The sequence below is a fragment of the Macaca nemestrina genome, chromosome 8 (genome assembly GCF_043159975.1).
Source record: "Macaca nemestrina isolate mMacNem1 chromosome 8, mMacNem.hap1, whole genome shotgun sequence".
NCBI classification, from domain to species: Eukaryota; Metazoa; Chordata; class Mammalia; order Primates; family Cercopithecidae; genus Macaca; species Macaca nemestrina.
The window spans coordinates 118,007,932-118,020,924 of record NC_092132.1 but is presented as its reverse complement, the minus strand read 5'-3'; positions in this window follow the sequence as shown (position 1 = coordinate 118,020,924).

Sequence of the window (12,993 nt, the reverse complement as noted above, 5' to 3'; positions counted from 1 at the left end):
ATAACCCCGGCTACTCGGGAGGCTGAGGCAGGAGAATCGCCGGGAGGTGGAGATTGCAGTGAGCCAAGATTGTACCATTCCACTCCAGCCTGGGCAACAAGAGTGAAACTCCATCTCAAAAAAAAAAAAAAAAAAAAAAATGGCTGGGGGGCATTGTACCCAAACAGGTAGGGGGATCATTCACATAAGTTACTGGACATTATGGAAACATAGCAACTAGATAGAGCATGTAATTTCCCCTAGACTGAAGTGTTATCGTGGAGACATGACCAAAGTGAGCCATGTAGTAGAAGCCTGGTGGGGAACATCCATGCCAAAGTGTTAGTGACACCTGGCTGTAGCCAGCCCTGGAGATGGACTGACAAGTAAGAAGTCCTCACCTGGACTTCTTATACTCATAAATACTCTGGATAGCAATCATTGTGAGTGAAAGGAAGATTTAAGAAGAGTTGTTACAGGCATTCCAAGAGGTCTGACTTTTAAAAAATGCTACAAAATACATGGTGAGTTGCCCAGTAACATAAGCCCAAATCATAGATAGATTGATCAACCAAATCCCATCAAATCAGCAAATATTTACTTAAAGGCTGTGTAGAAGGAGTAATAGAAAGAATAGGGGTAAAGGAAGAATCATACATACCATTTATCCTCTAAATGATATTAGTCAACTTAGAAAGAATAAAATTTTCCCTCTTGAAAACTCTGGTTTGAGCCAGCACAACTGTTCTCAATCTACATGAAATTCTGCTCTTGACAATAGAGTAACATTTAAAAGCAGATTTTAAAATGTGCCATGCTTAAAAAAATAATTAACCACTTGTCTCAAGGCATGTGACAAAAATCCATCCTCTATAAATGTCATTGATAAGAAATTTTCATATAAAATTTTTCCACATTAGAATGTGTGTGTGTGTGTGTGTGTGTGTGTGTGTGTATGCGTAGGGAGCTTCTGAAGATATGAACATATTATTGAGTTAGATCATTGTGACATCTGATGAAGGCATCAAATAAACACAAAAATAAACATTCGCTGTATTTGCCTTTTATTTTTGATAAATGCCTACACATTTCACTTAAAGTGTACAAAGAACTGGATCAGGGGACATACACATTTTGGCAGAGCTGAGGAGGTAAGGAAAGATCTATACCACAGTTAGCAGTGTGGTATTCTCACTTTGAGCAGATGGCATAAAAGGCCAGATTCTGGCGAGAGCTTGGTGCTACATTGGGAGAAGCACACCAACGTTAAAATGCTCAAAGCACAACTTTTGTAAACTTCACAATTTAGTTCAGAGGCTTTCATGAGTAGTGAGTTAGAATTTTTGCTGCCTATTCCAATAATTAGATCTTCTCAAAATGACTCTTCTTCCCTTTATCATGGTAAGCCCTTTTAGAATGGCTCATGAACTAGGTTAGAGTCATTGAAGTCAATTTCAAGATCTGGAAATACCAGAAATAAAATTAGAAAACAAGAAAAATATTTACCTTTGAATCTTCATAGACCGAGAACCTAATAGACATTTACCAAATAATAACCAAGAAATTATTTAGGAAATACTGAAGGAATAACAAGTGTCTACTATTTTAGGAAACCTTGAATGGAAACATAAATGGAGGAAAGATTTACAGGTAATTTTATTTTTCTTCTTTGTGGCTTTTTATCCTTTATCACAGTATACAATGATCATTCTTATTATAACTTATAAAATTTTACATTTTTATAATTGTTTGAAATATGCTGTTCTGTAAGACTGAAAGTTTCATTAACAGATGGTTCCGACTATTGTGTTTATTACAATATCCACAGTCCCTAGGATAAGATCTAGCAAATGCGTGGTAAATATTTCTTATTCGATTAATTGATAAATGATGACTGAATGAAGAGTAAATGAATAAAAAATAAACCATAACCTCTGTTTCCATTCCCACATGTAGGGAGGTTGACAGCCACCAATCTGTCCGAACAGGTAAAAAGTTAAACAAATTGAAAAATCAACCACTCTCCTTAGATTAATAAGGACAGACCCAGGTCAAACTTGTGTGTCTTACCTCCAGAACTTTGACCAGGTTCTCACAGTAAATATAGAAGAAAAATCTCCCCTAGCTTCTAGCAGGGGAAGAGAAAAGGAGATCACTTAGAAATATGCCAGAACACTTTGTTCTTCTTAACAAGGTCTATTCTCAGCAGAAACTAGTTAACCAGAGCTTAACTTATGGGGATTTTATTAGAGCTGATCTAACCTGCGGTAGGGAAATACCCAACTCCAGTCCACTCTAGCCTTACGTGTGCGGAGAAAAAATGACCAAATCCCGGCCCACTGTAGCCATGCTGTTCTACCTAAGAGACAGGGGAGAAAAAACACTGAGAAACAGTTATGAAACTCACAGTTCAGAGGCATAGGCTCAATAAAAGACTGAGACTTAATCATAGCACTATAGAATGCTCTGACCACCTCATTACTAACAGACTATTTACAGCAATATCTCCTAATTAGTACGTCCTGTTCAGTTAACAAGAAAAATTTACAACACATACTGAAAGGAAAACATACAGTTTGAAGAGACAGAGCATACATCAGGATGAGGCATGTCGGGGTGTTGGAAATATCATACAAGAAATTTAAAACAACTATGATTAGTATGCTAGGGCCTCTAAAGTGGAAAGTAGACAACATGCAAGAACAAATGGGCAATGTATGCAGAGACATGGAAATCCTAAGAAAGAACCAAAGGGAAGTGCTAGAGACCAAAAATACCATAAAAGAAATGAAGAATGCTTTCATAGGGCTTATTAGGAGAGTGGACTTGGCTGAAGAAAAAGCCTCTGAACTTGAGGATATATCAAAAGAAATCTCCAACATTGGAAAACAAAGGGAAGAAATAGTTCAGAAAAGAACAGAATATTCAAGAACTGTGGGAAAACTACCAAAGTTAGAGAGATGTGTAGTGGGAATATTAGAAGAAGAAACGAAGGAAGAGAAGCAATATTTAAAATATAAAGACTGAGAGTTCTCTCAAATTATTGTCAGACTCCAAATCACAGATCCAGAAAGCGCAGAGAACACAAGCAGAATAAGTGCTAAAAGCATTACAACTAGGTGCATATCATTTTCAAACTACAGAAAATCAAAGGAAAAAAATTCTGAATGAAACCAGAGGGGAAAACACAGCTTACCTATAGAGGAGGAAAGACGAGAATTAAATATGACTTCTTGGAAACCATGCAAAGAAGAAGAGAGTGGAGTGAAATATTTAAAGTGTTGAGAGATTTTTAAAAAGCACACCAATCTCACCAATCTAGAAGTCTGTATTCTACAAAGTTATTTTTGATAACTGAAGAAAAAATAAAGGTTTTATCAGACAAATAGAAACTTGAGGGAATTTGTTGCCAGTAGACCTGTCTTGTTAGAAATGTTTAAAAACATTCTTTAAAGAGAAAAAAACAATACAGGTCAGAAACTTGCAACTACATACAGAAAGGAAGGGCATAGAAAAGAAGTAAGTGAAGGTAAAATAAAAGCTTACTTTCTTATTCTTCCCCCGCCCCCCCAAGACCTGTCTCTCTCTGTTGCCCAGGATGGAGTGGAATAATGCCATCACAGCCCGCTGCAGCCTACATCTCCTAGACTCAAGTGATCCTCCCACCTCAGCCTCCCTAGTAGCTGGGACTACGTGCATGCACCATCATGCCCAGCTAATCTTTTTGTAGAGATGAGGTTTCACCATATTGCCTAGGCTGGCCTCAAACTCTTGGGCTCAAGCAATCTCCCTGCTTCGGCCTCCCAAATTCCTGGATTTACGGTAGTGAGTCACCATGCCTAGCCTATTTTTTAACTCTTGTTTGATCTAACAGATACAAGTTTGTTTGCAATAATAATGGCAGCAATATATTTAATTAGTTATGCTTATATATACATTTTATGTATATATATGCTCATGTATAAGTGAAATGAATGGCAACAATGATACAAAAGATGGGAGAGAAGAATTCGAATTATTTTGTTATTATAAGGTACTTACAGTACCTGTGAGCAGTATTATTTAATAACTCAAATTGCTGGATTTACAGTAGTGAGTCACCATGCTTAGCCTATTTTTTAACTCTTATTTGATCTAACAGATACAAGTTTGTTTGCAACAATAATGGCAGCAACATATTTAATTAGTTATGCTTATATATACATTTTATGTATATATATGCTCATGTATAAGTGAAATGAATGGCAACAATGATACAAAAGATGGGAGAGAAGAATTCGAATTATTTTGTTATTATAAGGTACTTACAGTACCTGTGAGCAGTATCATGTTATTTGAAAGTTACCTTGAATGGCAGGTGGAGGGGCCCATCCTGAGTGCATGTTGCATCATTGCTGTCTTTTAAAAAAAGTAAGTAAGTAATCCTGAATTAGTTATAAATATTTATTGCAAACTCTAGTTTTAAAAAAAGTATAACTGATATGCTAAGAATGGAGGAAACAATGAAGTCTTACAAAATGCTCAATTAAAACAACAGTAGGCAGAAAAAGAGTGGAAGCCAAAAACAGAAACAAAAAAGAAGGGTAACAAGTGGAAAACAATAGCAAATGTGGTAGATATTAATCTAACATATCAATAATTACTTTGAGCATCAATAATTAAATGCATCAATTAAAAGATAGAGATTGGTGGCACGGATCAAAACACAAGGCCTGACATACGTTATCTATAAGAAATCCACTTTAAATATAAAGATATGTATAGCTTACAAGTAAAGGAATGGAGACAGTTATACCATGCTAACACTGATAAAAGAAATGTGAGAGTATCTATATAATTTTAGATAAAGGAGACTTCAAAGCAAGAAATTTATCAGGAATAAACAGGGGCATTAAATACTGATAAAGGGGTCAATTGTCCAAGAAAACATAACAATTCTTAACATGTATGTCCTTAACAGCAGAGCATCAAAATACTGGAGATAAAACTGATATAACTGCAAAAAGAAATAGATATAACTGATATAACTGCAAGGAGAAACTATTATAGTTTGCAGACTTCAACAAGTCTCTATCAAAAATAGACAGATACAGCATGTAGATAATCAGCAAGGACATAGGTGAGCTCAACAACAGCACCAATTAACTGAATATAATTGACATCTTTAGACTATTTTATCCAACAACAGTAGAGCACATTCTTCTCAAGTTCACACGAAACATTCACAAAGACTGCCTATGTAGTAAATCCAAACCAATTAACAAGCAAACTCTTGGAACCTGTAAGAGATGATAGCAAAAATGCAAGATGCAAGGTCAATATATAAAAGTCAATTACTTTCCTACATATCATCAATAAAAAAATGAAATTTGACTTTTAAAACAAAATATCATTTACATTAGCACCACCCAAAATGAAATATGTGGCACAAATTTAACAAAATATGTAAAAGATGGAGATGAGAAAAACGATAAAACTCTGATAAAACAAATCAAAAAGGAATTAATGAAGAGATTGCATGGTTATTGATAGGAAGACTTAAATTATCAAGATGTCAATTCTTCTCACCTTGATCTAGGAAACTCAATGCAATCCCAGTGAAAATCTCAGCAAGTTATTTTGTGGATATCAACAAACAAATTCTAAAGTATACATGCAGAGGCAATATATCCAGAACAGTCAACACAATATTGAAGAGGAACAAAATTGGAGGGCTAAAGTATTTAAATTAAAAAAAAAATAACAAAAGTACAGTAATCAAGACAACGTAGTTTGGCAAAAGAATAAATGAATAGATTAATGAAAAGTAGTAAAGAACCCAGAAATAGACCCACATACATATAGTCAAGTGATCTTCGACAAAGAAGCAGAGACAATACAATGGAGAAAAGATAGTCTTTTTAACAAATTATTCTGGAACAACTGGACATCCACATTAAAAAAAAGAATCTAAACACAGATTTATACTCTTTACAAAAATAAGGTCAAAACTGATCACAGGCCTAATGTAATATGAATTTTATAAAACTGTAGAATATAACAGGAGAAAATCTAAATGGCCTTGGGTATGATAATGGCTTTTTTATTTTTATTTTTAGAAGCAGGGTCTGTCTCTCTGTGTCACCCAGGGTGGAGTGCAGTGGCATGATCATAGCTGACTGGAGGTTCGAACTCCTGAGCTCAAGTGATTCTCCTGCCTCATCCTCCTGAGTAGCTAGGACAACAGGTGCATGCCACCATGCCCAGCTTATTTTTTTAATGTTTTGTAGAGATGTAGTCTTGTTATGTTGCCCAGGCTGGTCTTGAACTCTTGGGCTCAAGCAATCCTCCTACCTCAACCTCTCAAAATGCTGGGTATGAGTCACTATGCTCAGCCAATTATGACTTTTTAGATACAACACCAATGGCATGATTTATAAAAGAATTGATAAGCATGACTTCATTAAAATTAAAAATTTCTGTGCTGTGAAGGACACTATTAAGAGAATGAAAAGCAAAGCCACAGTCTGGAAGAAAATATTTTTGAAAAACACATCTAATAAAGGACTTTTTTCCAAAATATGCAAACGCCTATTAAAAATTAACACTAAGAGAACAAACAACCTGATTATGAAAATGAGTCAAAGACTTTAACAGTCATTTCATCAAACAGAATATATACCAAATTAACATATGAAAAATGATCCACATCATGTGTCATTAGGCAAACGCAAATCAAACAATAAGATACCACCACACATCTGTTAGAATGGCCAAAATCCAGAACACTGACAGCACCAAATGTTAGTTAGGATGTGGAGAAACAGGAACTTTCATTCATTGCTGCCAGAAATGCAGCAATGAATTTCCCTCTGCGTATATACATTAGAATTTGTTTGCCAGAAATGCAAAGTGTTATAGCTGCATTGGAAGACAGTTTGGTTCTTTCTTACCACACTGAACTACTCTTACCATACAATGTAGCATCGAAACTTCTCAGTATTTAGGCAATGGAGTTGAAACATACCCATACAAAAACCTGCACATTGATCTTTACAACAGCTTTGATTATAATTGCCAAAACTTGGATGCAACTAAAATGTCCTTCGGTAGGTCAATGAATCAATAAACTGTGGTACATTCAGGCAGTGGAATATTATGCAGTGCTAAGAAGGAATAAGTTATAAAGCAATGAAAAGATGTGGAGGAAATTTAAGTTTACATTAGTAAGTGAAGGAAGCCAATCTGAAAAGGCTCATTGCATTGACCTTCTAAAAAAGGCAAAACTATGGAGACAGTAAAATATCAGTAATTGCTAGTGGTTGGGGGGACAGAGGGATGAATAGAACACATAGGATGTTTAGGGCAGTGAAAATACTTGGTGTGATATGATAATGGTGGATACATATTATATATACATAATATATACATATTATACTTTTGTTCAAACCTATAGAATGTGTAACACCAAGGGCAAACTAATTTAAACTATGAACTTTGGGTGATAATGATGTGCTAATGTCAATGCAGATTCATCAGTGGTAGTAAATGTACCACTCTGATCAGGGATGTTGATAGTGGGAGATGCTATGCATGTGTGCAGGCAGAATATATTTGGGATACATCCATACTTTTCTCTTAGTTTTTCTGTTAATGTAGAACTGCTCTAAAAACAGGAAGCCTTTTAAAAATAAAAATAATAATTAAAAAATCATAAAGGAGCCAAAATTTGAATTAAAATTTATCACTAGGAGTATGGCCCAAGAAAGTATTATACAGGAAGGAGTGACCAAGCAAATAAAGAGCTAGAACACACTAAAAAATTAAAAATAAATAATTATCACTCATTTTTTTCATAGTCTAGTTCTGAACTTCTTGATCATTTTTCACTCTAAATCTTATTTTGCTTCATATCCTCTGAGCTTCTGACATCATTATTTGGTTTCCTGTATATAACTTCCAAGTAACCCAGATCAATCTTATTATGCACCATCTGGAATTTCTCACTGCCTTGGCATGCCCTCCATATTGCAATCCCTGGGACCCAAATTTGAATGAATCATATACGAGGTTAGTATGATCTTTGACACAGTGCTGTGTGGGCTGCTGAATTTACTGCTTTTGCCTGACTGGGGCTCTGTGGCTAGATGTCCCAACTACATACAAGGTTTCAGCATACGCTGGGGGCCTACGATCCCTGTGTTGGCCATACTCCACTTAGCTCAGTCCTGACCATTTTCTGTGGTGACACAGGTTGTAGGTAGGTTTTCAAATGAAATTCAGAAAATCACTCACCTTTTGAAGAAATGTGTCTCAAGGCAGAAAGAAAAGGTTGACATCAGCAAAAATGGCGAATTAGAGAATTCCAAAAGTTTATTCTTACACAAAAGCAACAAATAAACTGGCAAACTGTCAGAATTGACTTTCACAGAACTCTGGAAACTAACCAAATATAACCAAATGCTTGCAAAAAACAGAGAAATGCTTAATAAAGAAAAACCAACCGAACGTCAATAAGAGAGCTTTGTGGCATTTTAACTTACCCTAATCCCACCCCCCAGAATTCTACCTATATCTGGTAAAACTATCCTTCAAAACTGAATAAAAATTAAAACATTTCCATTCAAACAAAAATTGGGAGTTTGTTACTAATAGATCTGCCCTACAATAAATGTTAACAATAATTGTTCAGGCTGAAATGAATATACTTTTGGTTTTTAACTCTTTTTCTTATATAATGAAGAAAACTGCATAATTCAATAATTATAAATTGATGGTGATGGTAGCACAGTATAAAAAGACACAATCTGTGACAATAATAACATAAACAGAAGACAGCAATATCATGTATATACTAACAAAAACAAATTGGTATTAATCTGAACTAAATCATCATAAATTAAGATGTAAATTGTAATCAGCAGAACAACCACTAAGAAACCACTAAGAAAATTACTAAAACATATTTAGTAAGAGAAAAAAAGGAAATTGTGATTCACTAGAAAATATTTAACACAAAAGAAGACAGTAATGTAGAAATTGAAGAACAAAAAAGATATAACAAATCAATGAAAAATGGCAGAAATAAATACTTTTTTATCAGTAATTACATTAAATGTAAATTTAATAAACTTTCTAATTAAATGGTAGAGACTTGCAGATTGGATCAAAAATGATCCAAGTACAGACTTTCTACCAAACACTCATTTTAGATGTCAAGACACACATAAGTTGAAGGTAAAAGTATGGAAAAAGATATTTCAGGCAAATAGTAATCAAAAGAGAGCTGGAGTAGCTATACTAATACCAAACAAAATAGACTCAGATACAAAAATTTTTTTAAAGAGACAAGGATATTATATAATGATAAAAGTGTCAGTCACCTAAAATGTTGTAACAATTAGTTGATTTATGCCCCCTAATAACAGAGCATCAAAATATATGAATTGAATAACAAAAGAATTGATGGGAGAAATAGGTAGAGACTTTAATACTCCTGTTTCAATAATGAAAAGAACAACCAAATATATGATCATCAAGAAAAAAGAAGATTAGAGTAACACATAAATTAGCTAGACCTGACAAACATGCACAGAACAATCCACTCAACAATAGAATACACATTCTTCTCAAGTGAAAATGAAACGTTACTCAGCATGGACCATGTATGTGGCCACTAAACCAACCTCAATAAATCAAAAAAGATGGAAATCATACAAGGTATCATCCCTGATCATAGTGGAATAAAATTAGAAGTCAGTAGTAAAAGAAAATCTGGAAAATGTACAAATATGTGAAAACTAATCAACTCAAATAAACAATTTATCAAAGAAGAAATCACATAAAAATTAGAAAATTCTTTGAGATAAATAAAAATGAAAACATAACATACCAAAATGTATGGGGATGCAGAAAAATCACTGCTCAGAGGGAATTTATGGCTATGAATGTCTACATTAAAAAGAAATATAGATTACAAACATATAGTTCAGTTTCTACTGTAAGAAATTAGAAAAAGAAGAACTAAACTCAATGTAAAAGAAAGAGAGGAAATAATAAAGATTTAGAATGGAAATAATAAAAAAAAGAATAGAAAAATCAGGTGACTCAACAAAACCAAAATTGGTTCTTTGAGATAATCAATAAAACCGACACATTTTAAGCTAGAATGACCAAAAGAAAAGGAAGACCATTGAATTAATGACACATTTGAAGTTGGAGTGGTAGTACCAACAATTACTCAAACTACTAAAATAAGGATAAAAAGTAGAACTATTGCTATTAACCCTTAAAAAATGATTTTTTAAAAAATTATGATAACTTGTGTTCCAACAAATTAGACAACCTAGATATAGCAGGCTATATCAAAATTGCAAAAAGTGGTGGCTCAATCCATTCTTCTGGGCCTTTATGATCTAGACTCAAATTATTTTGGAAGTATCTGTAACTCGTACTTATGGCAATTAAAGTTTAGACAAAAGCCCACGAGTGCTGTCCAACAGTGACCACTGGGATTTTGGAGTAATATTTTCACACACGGTGGTATGGTACATATCATCTGAAAAATAATTATTGGCTTATTATTGGGCCTTAATTTAAACTTCCCATATGACTGAAGGCCATATAATATTCTTGAAACCTAAAATACTCATAATGTCAGAGAAACACTCTAACAAGGAGAACAGTGCCAAGAAGAGTTCCATAATAAAATGAAAATGGTTTATACAGGAAGACGGTACTGGAAGAATGCAAGATAATATTCATAGTATACATGATAAGGTAGCCCCTTTTCCTTTTGGACTGACTTTGTAACCACTTGAGGAGCTTCCAGATTTTATGATCACATGGGCAGTATCCTATTAATAACTCTTCATTGACCAACAAGAAGTTGCTTGGTTTATGAATTGCATTTCCAAGGTGGATGGACAGCATCCTGTTTGGAAGACCATCACATTACAACTAACTGATGGAAAACTCTGATTGAAGAAGGTAAGAACAAGCCATCTCTGGCTAAATTGCATGCTGTTTTCCTTGCAGTGATGGCGGAATTTAACAACACTGAAAGTTCTAACGTTTGGGTGTATATTGATTCATGAGTGATGGCCAATGACCTGGCCATATGGGCAGGCAAAAGCAAAATGGAAAACTGAGTTATTAAAGGGACACCTGAATAGAGCACGGTCCTGATATAAATCACTCTATGGGAATTTAAGGGATACATTAAAGTAGAACATATAGATACTCATCAAAATAATCTTTCCTTAAGTCTGTCTCTACTCCAAACTTACTCCTTCAAATGTTAGACATATTCATGCTGATGCAATTGCTAATCAGGCATATAAATGCTCTATCAAATGCTCTATCAAAATAATCTTCTTAATTGAAAAGGCACTAGAACCAGTTAGAACCAGGATATCCTGGTGCACTCCCTTTAGGTGGCCACCTAGATCCAGAAATGAGTGTACATGAGGTTTCTGCAGTAATGCTGAGATGAGTGATTATCGATATATTCCTCTCATGTCTTCTAAAAGCAAAGTACCATCCTAAGAGATAGAAATTGTAGATGGCTATGAGACAGACCTCCAGGGGAAAGGCCCTGCATATATTCAGCACATAGAAATCACTGGATCACTACCAGTAACCCTGGGAAACTATAAATGGGTCCTGACAGTGGATAGACATTTGATCTCGACTGGGCTTTGCATACTTAGTAATAGATGCGAATTGTATTAGTCTGTTTGGGCGACCATATCAACATACACAGACTGGATGGCTAAAACTACAGATGTTTATTTTATCACAGTCTGGAGGCTGAAACTCCAAGATCAAGGTGCTAGCAGTATTGGTTTCCGGTAAGGCCTTTCTCCTTGGCTTGCAGATGATCATTTTCTCACCATAGTCTCAAAGGGTCTTTTCTCTATGTGAGTGTAGAGAAAAAGAGAGAGAGAGAGAGAGAGAGAGAGAGAGAGAGAGAGAGAGAGAGAGGGACTGATACTAATAAGGAAGACCCAACTTTTTTTGGTCCAGAACATGTATTCTAACTGTATTGAGACCACTAGTACACAATGTCAACAACATTCATAATGGATTAATTAACAGAAAAGGGGCTTTAGGAGAGCTAAGTGGCAGACTAAGCATCGTGGGATAAGCTGAATTTGCTTTTTTTTTTTTTTTTTTTGAGACAGTCTCACTCTGTTGCCCAGGCTGGAGTGCAGTGGTGCGATCTCGGCTCACTGCTGCAACCTCTGGCTCCTAGGTTCAAACAATTCTCATGCCTCAGCCCCCCGAGTAGCTGGGACTACAGGCATGTGCCACCATGCCTGGCTAATTTTTTGGTATTTTTAGCAGAGCCGGGGTTTCACCATGTTGGTCAGGCTGGTCTTGAACTCCTGACCTCAAGTAATCTGCCTGCCTCGGCCTCCCAAAGTGCTGCGATTACAGGCATGAGCCACTGCACCCCACCAAGCTGAATTTGCTTTTAATGAGGAGTGGCATTTAGAGGAAGAGTTCTTAACTAGATTAGGCTGATTAAAAGCAAAGGATTGGAATAAGCAAAGGATTGGGATAAGCATGAAAAGAAGATGGGGATTTAGTGAAGTGGGTCATGCAGGCTCCACAGATAATGGTGGATAAAGTTAGGACCCAGTGTTGGGAAAGGGATAGTACGCTGACCCAGCAGGACCTCTTGACTACGTTAATAAAGGTGGAAGACAAAATAGTCATAGTGCAACGGCTCCCCTTTCTGGCTACAAAGGGCACATCTATGGGAATCTCATGGACCTCTGTATTCATGGGAAACCTCTAAGGGCACTTGCAATTTGCACTGATGCACTCTGATTGTACTCACTCCAATAATACATCAGAATAAAATATATTCTGTAGTACAGTTACCAAGAAAAATAACAATTCTTAATAACACTATTTTCCTCCTCATAGGAGGCAAGTGGGCCCCATTACACAATAGCGTACAATTGATACCAGTCGTGGCACAACTCTGTTAACTGAGACAAAGTGATTGGCTTTATCCCTAACTGT